We start from the raw sequence: 9,403 nt of genomic DNA, 5'->3' as shown, positions 1-9,403 counted from the left end.
TAGCATGCTGAAAACCTCTCTAGTCTAAATCTACATAAACACCATTAACACTGGAGGCTAATTTTCATTACATATTCTACAGACAAGGGTATTCTGAAGTATCAGTACAATGAAAACGATAATGAATAATACATTTTTTTACACCAATACTGGGTCAAATGACAATGTGAAATTGCTGACTTTCAATTACACATACGTAATGAGAGTATGATAGAGTTTACAATCTTCAAAACAAAAACAAAAAAGTGTTGTTACTTTAACCTGACCATAACATACCTATAGGGGTAGAAGGTCACAAAATGCTACTTTGGAGCAAAGATATGGGTCATTTTGGGAGCAACTGACCTATATTGTCTTTTACGTTTGACGACTTATCGGGTCACTTTGTTTTAGTTCACACATGTGAACATGTCATAACATGCTGTAAGATTACATTTCACCGTTTTTTTTTTTACGGGAAGAACCCACAAAAATAAGCTATAGACTCCTTTTCCAATTGCCAATAGATGAATTGAGGAGTGAATACCGATTGTAACCTTTCCCAGTGAAGACAGAAGCCAGATGTTAGTGTGCCCAAGGACACCTTCTACATGCAGACTGGAGGACCTGGGATCTAACTACTGATCCTCCAATTAGTGAACAACTATGTGGCTCTACCTCCTGAGCCACAGCCATCCAAAGAAGTCTGTTAAATCCTTTACTAAATACATTATGGACTAACGGGTCCATTAACAGGTGTTAACCAATGCCTGCATATCCGTGTCTAGCTGCTGCAGCGCACTATGAAATGCTTTTGGGGGGTGGAAAAGACCTGTGGAGAGACAGGGCTGACTCCCCAGGTGCGATGTGAGTGTACCAGGAGCACACAGAGCCTGGCCTCAGGTGGTCTAATCAGATGCTGGTGTCTGGGCGAGCACCGCTTATCAACAGGAGATTGCGAGACAAAAACCGGAATCAAATATCCCTGTCATGCTGTGAAAGTCCAACTGAAATTCAATTGTTTTTCTTTTTGTCTGGTGCGTCACACATATTTGCCCTGTGAGTCATTTGTCCTGTGATCTGCAAGAAATGCTTCTCAGAAGATGATAGGGAGCCAGCACGTCATTCAGACCATTTCCCAAACCACCATTGTGACCTCCACTCTGATTGTAGTCTTTTCTTTTTTTAAATTGGCCACACTGAATTGATTCTTCCTTATCAGGAGACCTTTGGCAGTGCTCCATGTTTTAATTGCCTACATATGTTGACTACAAAGCAGAAAGGTACGTTTGTGCTTCAGCTGCTCTTAAATCACTTACAGAAAAGAATTCAAGCTTTTTTTCAGTCATCAGATAAAAGGAAAAACTGTTCTGGGATTCAGATATGAGGTCATGTGTGACAGAGGCACAGGGAGACAGAAAGAAGTGAAGAGGGAGGCGATGCTTGTTTTCATGCATGCATTTATCAGAAGGTTTTTCACCAGACTTTGAATTTACATATACTTGGCTATAGCTTAATCTCATTTATTTATTACCAGGGAGTGAGGCTGCAGATAGATGTTGAATCAGTTTATCCTCTCAAGTCAAGATGAATGAGCAGATTAAAGCAATCTGGACAGCTCGTTTTCTCTGAGAGGCCTCACAGTTCCACAACGCTTACTTTGTAAATAAGTGACAAGGGAGGATGATCTGAGGTTTCAATTAAATATTACATTGAATTGTCAATGTAATATTTAATTAGCAGCTGTGACAGCGATGCTGGTTTTGTAGGAAGGTTTTGTAGGGGGGTATTGTGTGTGTCATCATGGCAAAATGTGGTCCTGGAGACACCTACTGTATCGGGAACTAGGTGGCTTTGAGTACTTTGCCAGGTGCTTATATGTCGACAGATTTTGTGCCTGCGATAGAGTTGCATACGTACGAGATGGTCTTTAGTTTATTCTCCTGAGGGTTTTGCTGTGCATAAAGCTGCTACAGGTGCAAACTGTGGAACAGTACAGTACATCTGGGGTAGCAATGTGATTTGTGGTGATACTGTTTTATAGCACTTTCGTCTTGCAGGAGCATCTTAACTTTGTACAAAAAGTCCAGAACCTAAACAATAAATCAAGATGCTTGTCACTGCCTTTCCAAAACGACCCACATGAGGATTTTTAGATCTGAACATTGTTCGTCAGGGAATGTTACAATGATGATTCATATCAGTATTTATTTAAGTCTATTTTCCGATGCATTGATTTTGCATTCGGCTGTAATCGTTGCCAGAAGGCCTCTAGTGACACTACAAACACGAAAAATACAAAAGTATTTTTTTATGTTTGTTGTGTCGATTTCTAAGTTGCATTGATACTATACTCTCAAAACTTGTGTTAGACCATATACTATATGTTTTCATATGCAATGGTGACTTACCTTGGTCGGGTGGTCGGACAGGGGCAGTCAGAGCTCCTGAGATTCCTTGGGATGGTAGGGGATTACCGTTGTTTCTGTAAGAACTTTTCTTCTGTTGTGGCACCGCTTACTGACTTGCTGAAGGCCAAGGCTCAATGTGTGTGGTCAACAGAGTGCCAGGAGGCTTTTGTTAATGTCACGTCTCTTTTGTGTTCAGCACCAGTGCTGGCTGCTCCCCGTTCTGACCATCCTTTTGTGTTGCAGGTGGATGCTAGCCATGTAGGAGCGGGAGCCGTGTTGATGCAGGAAGATGAGCAGTCAGTTTTTGTTTCTAAGAAATTCAATCGGCATCAGTTAACTTACTCTGTTGTTGAGAAGGAGGCTCTTGCGTTGATCTGGGCCCGGCAGCATTAGAAACACTGTCACACTATTCCACTGATCCACAGGTGGTGCATGGTGACATGCCAATATATGCTGCAAAGGTCGGGAGGAAAAACAACGCATGCTAGTAAACGTGGATGGAAACAACGCTTGAATTAAAATACTTTAAAAATCAACTTTCCAAATGTGTTCCGAGGAAAGAAATGCACTCGACACCTTTGAAAGACCTCAAGGATTCACACAATGAGTTTTGTTGTGTAACGCTGAATGTAAACAACTTTTTGAAACTCCACATGGCACCTTTAACCCAAAATATAGTAGTTAAAAACCATGTTAGGTTAGAAGTGGATTGTAGTTACAGGGTGAAAGCACACAAAACTTTGAAATAAAAGTCTGACTCCTGAACACAGACCTTTCTGTATTAATGCCCTCTTTCATAAACAACTTTTTTTGAAAGGTTGACGTATGCTGTTAATATCTACAACCAACAATTACCGTAATAACCACAGTCAGGCGTCCCTTAAAGACCACTTTAACATCAATGTGTTGTTGAGCTGGGATTTGCATTCATGGAAGGACCGCAATCCTTTTTCAAGCAGTCGAAGTCCAAAACAGGTCACTTGATCACATTGTGATGTAGATTAAGTAGGAGGAGATGCCAGTGACTTCCAGACGACTGGACTTTGTTGATCTGTGTTGTTAGACTTTTGGGATTACCTCCGACTGTGGCTCAGCAGCAGATAAAAGATATCTTATTTTTCAACGGCTTTGCCAGATCCTATTCATTTAATTGCTGTATTCATGCTTATTGCTGTCTTCATCTCTCTTTGACCAAGTTAATTATTAAACCTGGTCGGAAATGGCAAGATATTTTCAAGAAGAGAGGATATCTTGGACCTTAGTATGTCGTATGACATTGGAACACAGAGGGTTTTGTGCAGGGACACGTCCGGGTTTATGAACTCTCACTGATGTGTGTTGAGGGAAAATGGGTCAACCAATAAAAACTAAATACAAAACTTTTCCACAAATCCCTCCTTGAATGTATTAACAATTACAGACTCGTACCAACATTATTCATGCCTGGATTTAAATTGTGTTCAGTTTGACTAAGCTGAAACACGTGTTTGTATATGTTTTGGTTACATACAATCCCATTTGTTGTAAAAACTTTGCCTTCCTCTCAGTTCTCGCTCTCTCCCTCTTACTGTCTGTCTGATTGGTCAGTTTCATGTCAGTGAGCACTCTAGCGCAAAAGAACAACAGCAAGGGGTGGATACACCAGTAATACTGAAAACTTCACTGCTCGCAATCACACTGTTGCCTCCCTGGTGGTGCCGTCAGCATTCACAGCTGCAGCACTGACTCTGGATCTGTAACGTCCCACCATGTGTTGAGGACTTGCAACACTTCCTACAACATGCTTGCAAAGGTAAGACCATTTTAGTTTGGGCAACAGGTGGATAGAATATATATATCGTGTTTCTGCTCAAATAAAATACAAGATAAAATGCTTTTAAATACCTGAAACTGTGCATATGCTGACCTCTAGGAGCCTCACTGGTTTATTTACATTAAAACACATATTTTAAACCAGTAAATTAATCACAAACCACTGTTCAATGAAATGCATTTTACTCACTATCCTCTCATCTCCTCCACAGTGCCAAAGACATCAAACGTAAACGGTTTGTTTTAAATTTCTTAATCCAGAAGCATGATCCTCAAGCAGCAGGTCAGAAACAATTAAAAGACTGCTTTTCTCTTGTTTATTTTGTGGACGTTTAAAGTATTTCTTTGTTTTCTTTGGATGCCACATCAAGCTGCTCTTCCAGGAGTTCAGGGGGAGATTTTAAACTCTATCACGAGGATTATGATTAAACTAAACTGCATTCATGTCTGCTGAGGAAAGTACATGTTCCATTGAAACAAATTCATGAATTGCAATTCGATCTGGAAGCCGTCTCTTCAGTTATCAATTGATAATTAGTGCTTGTGAATACGTTTCATGTCGTCAACATTTACCTTTAATCACTGTGAGAGGGGACTTTAATATTTTGAGTTTACGGGCAATTTCCACTGACCTAACTGCTTTGTATCCCTTTTGATTGGTCAAGAAAAGTAATTGTTTTGGACACAACTTGATCCCTAATTATTAATCATATTAAATGACTTGCAACTGGGATTTGACTTGTGCCTGTATTTTAACTGTTGACCTTTAATATTGATTTCTTTCAGTTGTGTGAGGTTAGTTTGGAGAGAGATGACGGGGTGACAAGAAAAGAAGATGAATAGGTTGATGTAGAAAGAGATCTTGCATTAACACACTGAGGTGAAAAGGGAAAAAGATAATTTCCTCCTTGATTTTTGTAATTCTGGTTCAGTGGAATTTAGTTGGTTTTGTTTTGAACCCCTCTTTTTTCTTTTTATGAGTGTAAGTGTATTGCAGGTGTTCATTTGCATTACCATGGAGGACATGTCACGACATGTCTGTTAGAGTACACAGTTTGAAATTGAAAGACATTTGCTGAAGAACACACCATGTCTTGCTTTGTTTTGGTCTTGTGACCTGGCCTCAGCAAGCCTTCTACTGTTCTGTATGAATACGACACCGACCTTTCCTTTTAGGCAACATGTAACCATTTAGAGACATTTATAGGTCATCAATATGTAGTTTCCCTGTAGTTGCTCAGCATCAGTATCCTTCCGTTCACAACACAAAGACATGCTGTAGAGCCTCAGTGACATGCATCATTACAGTGATGTATGTGCATTTAGATTGCTCTTTTCTACTCAGGATTAACTGTTAATTATTCACATTATTGCAGTTGTTGCAGGTGATGAATCTTTTAAGGGGATATTATCGTATGGTAGGTTTTGTTGTGTAAATGTCAGGTGACGCATGCTGGTGTGATTAGTTTAGTTATTAATCAGTGAATTAGTGCAGTTGGGGATCTGATGAGCTCATTTAGAACGAAAGTATGACCTCTTTACAAAGCTGTCTTGTTGTTGGGTTTTGTATTTGTTTTGGTGGGATGACAGGAAGCCAGCAGGGTTGTTTCTATACCTTTTGCAACAACTACCTTATTAGACCTTACTTACAGAGTACAAACAATAGAAATGGTTTTCTATAAAATTCCCAGTGGGAACACATTGTGCTTTGGATACAAAATATAAAATCTAGATGAAACACATCCTGAACACAATTTGTGAAATTTCCTGTATTGTTTACATAGAAATAGTTGCATGCATGCATCGTAGTTTCCCTTTAAAACTCCCCACTCAGAAAGTCTGTACAGCCTTATTTAAAGAACCCTCTTTGTCTGTGTCCAGCTGAGGTGAAGAAGTGGAGGAAGTCTTTCAGCCACGTGATGAGCAGTCAAAGTAAGTATTACAATATTGTTTCACAGTTAAACTTGTTTAACCTGAACTAGGAACAAGTTTTAACGAGGTTGAGTCTGAATCCAAAGCAAGGCCGAAAGACTTGTCAGATACTAATAATACTGACAATAACCGTCAGGAAGGTGCTTGACTCATTAGTTATCTTGCAAAACCTGTGTGCTAAAAAAAACAATTAAAACTTAACATATGATCATTCTCATGGTGGCCAGTATTTGTTTTCTCAAAAACAAAAAGGTTCAAAAGGTCTCCGATGGATTCTCATTCTCTATGCCCAATCCCAATCTCCACACTCGCAGAGGGTTTAGTTCTGTCCCACCGTCAAATCATCAAGTTTTTGAGGACTCTCTCGCAGACATTTTGAGCCCTCTATGAACACTTTCTGTAACTTCGCATTTCGGCAGACTTTTGCCCAAGGGAAGTACCCACAATTCATAGCAATGTGACGTTAAACACAGGGTTACCAGTGGAAGCATGGAGATGTAAACAAAAAGGACGGCACATGTGTTCTTTAGCCTGGCAAATAATGTTTACTCAGAAACATTAAGTATTAAAGATGGAACATAAAAACACATGAAATCAGAGAAATGGAAGCAGAGATTACACACAGATTTATTGAAGCTGTTTTGACAAAAACGAGTAAATAGATTATTCGAAATGACCTCTCATCTCGTGAGGAAAGAGCCAGAAAGTCAAAAGTTAAAATAAATACCCACAATTGCACATAATATTTTTGGACGTTGTCATGGTAACGTGATACGTTGACGCAAACTGCTGTCCCATTCGTATTTATACCATTTACATTCTCTCACAATCAACCATTTACCAGGTGACGTCAGTAAGTCCGTGAGGGTTCAGGGTTTAAGGCCTTAGGGGGGACATTGGGATTGGGCCCTGGTTTTCTGCTACGTGTCTCAAGACACTACTCAATGGCACCTCAGGGCATGCTGACCAGTGTAGTGTGTATGTATCTGTGTGTGCATAAGTCCACTGAGAATTACACTGTTTGTGTGTGTGTATGTGGACACAAGAGGGGAGCAATGGCCTTTCGGGAAGCAGCCGAGTTCTGACCTGCTCCGTTCCATGACCTCATCCCTCCAACAATATCATGTCCTCCTTCATCCGTCAGCTCTCATTTTAGCCTCAGTGGTCTCCTCCATCTGATTTCTTAGTCATGTGTGATTTTGAAGCAGTAGTGCTAAAAGAAGTTAATCAATTTGTAAAAAAAAGTGACTTCTACAAAAAAGCCTGAGGTCTATGTGTACTGTGATTTGGAGAACACTTTTTGTCTTGTGTGTCTTAAAAAGACAGGATGTAATTATCAGTGCGAGGATTTTTTGTTGTTGTAAAATTGTGTAATTGCGCTGCCGTCACGTTGCTTTGCTCGTTTTTAAGTACTTGTTTTCTTCTCTTTGTTTGGCCCAGGAACACACTGCCTACAATTCAGCTTCATTTATTTTTAAGTTATCTTGTGTAAATGTACCAATGTCTCAAAATGAGTTTGTTAAGAATTTACTAACTCTTAATATAATATGGCTTTCAGTAGTCAATATTGGGTTCAGGCTGGTTTGCGCCATTTTGGCTAGCTATTGTCAAGAGTTGGTAGCAGAACTTGGACCGGTGAACGATTCTGCTGCATCATTCTTCACAACCCTAGCAACCAAGTATGCCAGATTTAGGTAATCTTGATCGGCTGGGACATATTATGGGCCTTAATACTATTAAAGGAGCATCAATATATTACAACATGTATTGCTGTTAATGATACTTCAATACAGCATTAACCAGCCTTGCTAATATGTGCACTCATGGGTCTGAAAGGTGCATTTGATAATGAAATGAAACATATTTTTTTCTGTCTTTGTTAGCGGGTCGTACGTTCTTCAACAACTTCCTGAGGTCAACGTTCAGCGAGGAGAACATGGACTTCTGGGTCGCCTGCGAAGACTACAAGAAATCTGAATCCTCCAAAGCTGGCGAGCAGAGCCAAGCAGCTCTACACGTTGACATTGTTTCAAAGCCTGAAACACACTTCAAAGGCATTATTGCAAACCTTATCAACCCTAACCCTATTGCAAACCTTATTAATGCACCCGCACATTCTCCTTCAATGAAGCGAGTACTTGAAGCTGAGTGTGACTGCGAAGCTATGAATATGCTCACTCACAACACCACTACAGGCCTATTAACAACCACTCAGGCACTCAGGAAATATGTCGCACTACTCAGTTCAGTCATTTGGGTTTACTATTAATGAAAATAAAATGGAAAATAAGGCTCAGAAAATGGATATGAAAGGGCATTCTGTTCCGCTTCCCACCCAAGCTTGTCCTTTGCCATATGACAATGTTTTTCAGATTTTTACCTCAATTATTTCAGTTATGACACTGGTTAAATGGTAATTTTATGATGTTTTCTTCCATTAAACATTACTTTTACTTTTAAAATGTATTAATTGTGTCCTTAATGCTGCTTTACCGAGAAGGCTAACTTCTGCCGTCTTTTTCAAGGCATGTGCTTTGTGCAAGTCTGTGCTCCTGAAACCCAGCCTTTCCTCTCATTCTGTAAAGTCTTTAAGGTAAACTTGAACCAGAGATGAAACCAGGTGGAACGCCTGACCTACTTGCTTCAACGACGCTCAGGAGATTTACACCTTGATGGAAAGAGACTCCAACAGGAACTTCCTCCAAACACTTTTGCTGCTTAAACCTAATCAAGTACTTTGTTGCTTTTTTACAAATTCGTACTCATTTTAAACCAAACCTAATATTTTTGTAACGTTTTAGGTTTTGTTTCAATTTACAACGTAAACCATGTGGTTCAAACTGTTTAAAACTGTGACTGTCAAAACAACTGTGACTTAATTGTATGGGAGCATTGATTTTGTCGCCACCATTTGGCATTCCTGCTTTCACCATCAGCTGTCAAGTGTTTTCACAAATCACAAAGACGAGATAGTAACTGATTCAACGTATGATATTAATACAGATAATGTGAAAGTGTTTGCTAATAGTTTCACTGCATCTTTCACTACAGAAAACAATCTATAGCTACCTCCACTCAGCAGACACACCTTCAAACAACCCTGCTGCCAGTGGAGCCTTGTCAAAGGAACAGTGAGAAGGATTTGTTTGATTTGAGAAATCATTTTTACTCATTATCTTTGAAGTTATATACTAAGTTATTTATAAGAATGACTCAACTTAACTGTAATGGATGAGAACCCAGACAGCTAAATAAAACATGGAGTGATA

The 9,403-nt window shown here is 39.6% G+C and overlaps 1 long non-coding RNA gene across 1 annotated transcript; it reads left to right on the top strand.

Annotated features, from left to right (window-relative positions):
- Positions 1 to 4,071: 4,071 nt before the first annotated feature.
- LOC116395691 (uncharacterized) lies at positions 4,072 to 9,159 on the top strand. Its single transcript, XR_004213538.1, has 3 exons — positions 4,072 to 4,182; positions 4,415 to 6,134; positions 8,018 to 9,159. It is a non-coding gene; the product is annotated as an uncharacterized LOC116395691 (long non-coding RNA).
- Positions 9,160 to 9,403: the final 244 nt, after the last annotated feature.

The sequence above is a fragment of the Anarrhichthys ocellatus genome, unplaced genomic scaffold, assembly GCF_004355925.1.
Source record: "Anarrhichthys ocellatus isolate YVR2014 unplaced genomic scaffold, GSC_Weel_1.0 scaffold48, whole genome shotgun sequence".
Classification (NCBI taxonomy): domain Eukaryota; kingdom Metazoa; phylum Chordata; class Actinopteri; order Perciformes; family Anarhichadidae; genus Anarrhichthys; species Anarrhichthys ocellatus.
The sequence above is the reverse complement of the archived record's forward strand: the minus strand, read 5'-3'. Positions and strand labels throughout refer to the sequence as shown.